We start from the raw sequence: 5,144 nt of genomic DNA on the forward strand, positions 1-5,144 counted from the left end.
GGATAATGTGGTTGTAATCTTGAACTATTGTTTTTAAAACAAATTTATTTGCAATTAAAAAAATACTTAGAGGGGCAATCACTGGGGCAGGGGAGCATTGAGTCCCCTTCTGAAGATGATTTTTGGTTGGGCTAGCACCTCAGCCCCGTGTTGAAGGAGTGAGAAGTAAGCTTGTACCACCAGCCACAGCTCTAGCTTGTGCTGGAAGTTTTGCCGAGTTGTTGATCCTCTGCCAAGTAGACCAGTGATTCCACATAATGGGTAAGTTGGTTTTATCATCCATTATTCCCCTGAAGTGTATATTGGCTCAGGCTGAAACGTTGTTAATATCCACTTTACGCACTGAACAAGCTGACCACATTCATGGTTGGATTCATTGGTGTCTCACAGGAACTCCAGGGACACACCATCTCTCCTGTTTGGCAGGTGATGAACCTGAGGCTCAGAATCAACAAGTGACTTCCCAAGGCCAGTGATAAACGCCGGACTCCTAAGTTCTTCTTCAGATGTCAAGTCCTTTCCATTCTGCACTGGCATAGACATCTCAGGTTAGGGCCTAGACGCAGACACCTCTGTCCTTACCAAGAGACCAGGATTCCCAGAGAAATTATACAAGATGATTTACATTTCCTGGCCCTTTTCTTTTATGGTGTGTCTATCAGTTGGGACTCTTTACAAATAACAGATAACCCAACTCAAACTGTTTAAGCAAAAAAGATGATTTTTTAAAAATCTCACGTAGCTAAAATACAGAGTAGGAAAGATATCAGAGTTGATTGATTCAGAGGCCAGATGATGCCAAGACCTGCCTTCTGCAGTCATGCTTCGTCTGAAAGCTTGTTTTCTAGGGAGGATTAGGGACAATTCACAGAGGGCATTTTCCCAAGCAACAGTCTTGAGGGGAACCCCGATCATATGACGCTGTGGCCAGGGAAGGACAGATGCTGCCCTGATCACCCCTGGCACCAGGTGGCGCCAGCCTTTCCCACAGCACATGGAGCAGGAGGATAATGGGATAAAAATACATATGGCGTCTTTAAGGAGAAGTGGATGGAACAGTGGACCCTGGATGGTAAACTGATAATGCCCATCCTGTGTTCACGTGCTATTGATATCAAAGCCTAATTCTCTTCATTTTCAGATAGAATCTTCAACCCAAAAGCACCAATCTCTCTTGTTTGAGGAAAGGATACAAAGGAAGGAACAGCCTGACTTGCTTATGTGTGCCTGATTTTCTGTGGGGACCATGTGGGGGCCGCCATGCTTGAGCAGAAGCTTTGGGAACATTCCATTACCAATTTCAATGCCAGTGCCTTCCATGGAGCACAAATACCCAGGTACCGCTTTGATTTCTTCTCTTATACTTCAAACTCTTTGAAAACAGACATTTTTCTCATTTGTGTTCTTCTCCTCTATAGTACTTAGCAGAGTGCCTTGCCTATAGTGGGTAGGTGCTTAATGGCTATTGTACTACATTGGGACCTATTCAGTGATGGTTTGAGTTTAGAAAAGAGTTTCCCTTGCATTGAGTTTGCCAGTTTTTGATCAGCATCATTAAAGGAAAACTAGCTTTACCTCTTTGTAGTTTGCTTAATTCTAATTCAGTAAAATTTTTGTTGTATGCTGACTACATGGCCTAAGCTATTCAGGTGGTTGAGATATTCAAGGTAATAGAAAAACATCTAAGACCAAATTCCTGTCCTAAAGAAGCTCACAGAGCTGTGGGAGCCATAGATAAGAAAGAAACATTTATGAAGCACATCAAAAGTGTCATGGAGGAGCTGCGTACTTGGCCATGGGGGCAGCAGGTAGGAAGAGGGAAAGCGAGGGAGGGGAGGAGAGGAGAGGACTCTCATAAATTCTAATATCCACATTTGGCAACTATTTTGTTCTGATTTTATTGGTTCTTCGCCCAAAACATATTTCCCAAGATACCCCTTGATCCAACCTTCCTCCCTCTTAATTTCCAGACATCTGAAGTTGTCAGTGAGGTCAGCCAATAATCACCTTTGACATGTGGTGGAAATTCTGGGTATCCTTTGTAGATGAAACTCATATAAGTAAAAATTATAGTGGCATTTTGGTGGGAGGAGGAGGAAAGGGAAGAGTGAGGTTAAGGAAACATTTCCACAGGTATTAATTGAACATGTACAGGTGTAGCAACTCCTCCAGCTCTGTCCTCTTCTAGTCTAATTCCAGGTGGGAAGGGGATGTGGGGCTAGAGAGGCTTGTCAGGGTGGGGCATGGGGCTGGAAGCTGGAAGGCATCCCTGGGTGCTCCCCTTTCAGCTCCCACTCAAGCATCCCCTCATCCTGCACACCTCCAGGACTTGCTGCTTTCTGTGCTGTTCTGAACACCAGGGTCCTTTCCTCTAGAAGTGGAGGAAAAGTGTGAGAAAAGAACTTGGCCTTTGAAAATGGTACCTGAATGACTTCTGAAGTTTAATTAGAACCTGTAGTTTTCAAAGCCTCCTGTTATGGACTGAATTATACTCTCCTACATTCATATACTGAAGCCCTGCCTCTTGTGTGGCTCTGTTTGGAGATAGGATCTCTCAGGAGGTAACTAAGGTTAAATGAAACGTAAGAATGGAGCTCCAATCCAGTAGTACCGGCATCCTTGCAAAGAGAAAGAGGCATTAGGGATGCACAAGCACAGAGAGAAGGCCATGTGAGGACACAGCAGGAAGGCGGCTGTCTGCAAGCCTGGAAGAGAGTCCTCACCAGAAGCCAGCCACGCTAGCACCTTGAACTCCTGAACCATGAGAAAATAAATTGCTGCTTTTAAGCCACCCAATCTGTGGTATTCTGTTACGGCAGCCCAAGTCGACTAGTAGACCACCCAAAAGACGACCATTATACACTCCAGCATCAACGGGCACGGGGGATTCCGCAAGCTTTCTGTGCTGGGGCATTTCCTAGCAGCTTGGAAGGTGCTCTCTATGGGATAATTTATACTCATATTTCTAACAATTACTTTTATGTTGTTTTTAAAAGTGCTGATTAGCCTATTAGATATTAGAGATGGCTAGGCTGCCATGTTTTGTATGTGCAGCTGTTTCTTGAATTGCCACTCCTACATTTTCCTATAGCCAAGTGTGTTCATTACAATGTTTATGGTCAACAATAGTCCCTTAAGTGACACACATATGACTGTGGGCAGTGGCTTCTGGAGTTATCACCAAGTCTGAAACTCCAGAAAGAACAGGGCTAATGTCCTCGGATAACAAAGGTCACCTTCTAATGACACATGAGCCTCTCTGGCCAGTCCTGTGTCTGGTCTCTGGCCCCCAGCTTACCGACTTCTAAGGACAGTTTATACTTTGGTTTTGTCTTTCAGTTCTGGGGGCTGCACACCTGTTGCTTGCTCAGAAAGTTCTATATAAGTTGTGCCCAACTGCTGACTTCCCTGCCCATCACCCATGGCTATGGCCAGCACACTTGTGGTCCGAAGTAGTAGGAGAAGCTTGAATATTTAGTTTATCTTTCTTTGTAGAGAAGGCTACTTGCATATCAGGGAGTATTAACACTCTGGTGTGAATAAACGAACACTGAATTGAACTCTTTAGCGCACTGTAGGGAGTATTTATTCTACTTAAATAACTTTGTAAAACTAGGCCTGTCAAAATGGACACTAAAATAAAACCCCCTTTTTTTTCTTTGATAGGGAGAGCGTCCTGACCAAAGCACCCTTTTCGAGTTTAACCAGCTGGTGCGTCAAGGAGCATCTTTGTAGATTCAGCATCTTTTCCACTGAATCTCTTCACTTCCACTGACTTTTTCTTTAATAATACTTTCAGTGTTTTAGCATGTTAGATATCAGGGTCTCGTTCATTTCACAAGCTCCGACTGTAATACCAGAATGCCTAATGTGATTTATGCACTGCAGAGGTGAGCACACAGGTTGGCTAATGACAGGTTATATGGCTTGCAATTTGAGAGTCAGAAACAAGTTAATCCAAGGGATGTCTGTGGTGGGGGCAACTCTGTGTTTTGACTATGGTCATGGGTATACAAATATACACGTGATGAAGATGTATAGAATCAACATACAAACACACACATACACACACAGAGTCCAGATAAGGCTGGAGACATCTGCATGAGACAGGTGGGTGGTATCAATGTTAGTATCCTGGTTGTGATATTGTACCGTGGTTTTGAAAGATGCCAGCATGAATATGAATAAAAGGTATGTGAGCTCTCTCCCTGTTATACTTACAACTGCATGTGAATCTAAGTTTATTTCCATAAAAATTTTAATTAAAAAAGTTAGATTTACCTCCTAAATAGAATTTTAAAAATCTCTAAATGTTAGCAAAACAGTGGGGGAAAATATTATCTGATAAAGCACAAAAGTGCAAGCACTCAATTATTTTAACTGTGGATAATGTTTTCCAGACTGTTCTACGGATGGGCATGAAAAATGAATTAACATGCACTCCTGTTCGGCTGAGAGATGGTATCCCATGGAAGTCCTGGGGCAGATAAGTGAAAACGTTTGAATATGTACAACTATGCTGCTGAAAGCATTTCAGTTTTTTTCTGATTATAAACATAATGCTATTTATAGAACATTTGGAAATGAAATAAAGCATAAAGAAGAAAAAAATCTGTTATCCCAAGATTCAGAGATGACCATGGTTAACATTTTATTATATTTCCACCAGTCTTTTGCTCTTTGCAAATATATATTTACATATAATAAGCATTTCACCATTTTCTAGGAAACCTTCATAAACAACGTTTCCATGGATTTTTGAAGTACGTTCAAAGTGTGGCTGCACAAATCTGATACTCTCTCAGTGAGCATGTGCGTGGGGGTCAGGGTGATGTCCATGCTGACGGGCTGGGATCCGTTCCAAGTGGCCATGCCATGCTTTATGAAATACAGACAGGAATTATTTTGAATATCACTCCTGGATTGCACTATTTGGATGAACCATCTCTTTGATGTTGGGTAAGAAACTTGTTTTGAACGTTTCATTATGATAAGCCATGCTGTAATGGAAATGTTTTTGCTTAATGCCTTTTCTGAATTTTAGGTTATTTCTTTAGGATAGATTCCTAGCAGTAGAATTAATGGATAAAAATGTATGACTGCTGTTTTTAATATGCATTGTCAAATTTCTTTCCAAAGAGGGT

General features: G+C 42.0%; 1 long non-coding RNA gene across 1 annotated transcript; it reads left to right on the top strand.

Moving 5' to 3' along the window:
* Positions 1–461: 461 nt before the first annotated feature.
* LOC105709106 (uncharacterized) lies at positions 462–4,217 on the top strand. The gene is made up of 3 exons (XR_001105445.2): positions 462–548; positions 1,142–1,337; positions 3,667–4,217. It is a non-coding gene; the product is annotated as an uncharacterized LOC105709106 (long non-coding RNA).
* The last annotated feature ends 927 nt before the right edge of the window (positions 4,218–5,144 follow it).

Source organism: Aotus nancymaae, unplaced genomic scaffold (assembly GCF_030222135.1).
Source record: "Aotus nancymaae isolate 86718 unplaced genomic scaffold, 86718_ANA_hifiasm-v0.15.2.pri h1tg000044l, whole genome shotgun sequence".
Lineage (NCBI taxonomy): Eukaryota > Metazoa > Chordata > Mammalia > Primates > Aotidae > Aotus > Aotus nancymaae.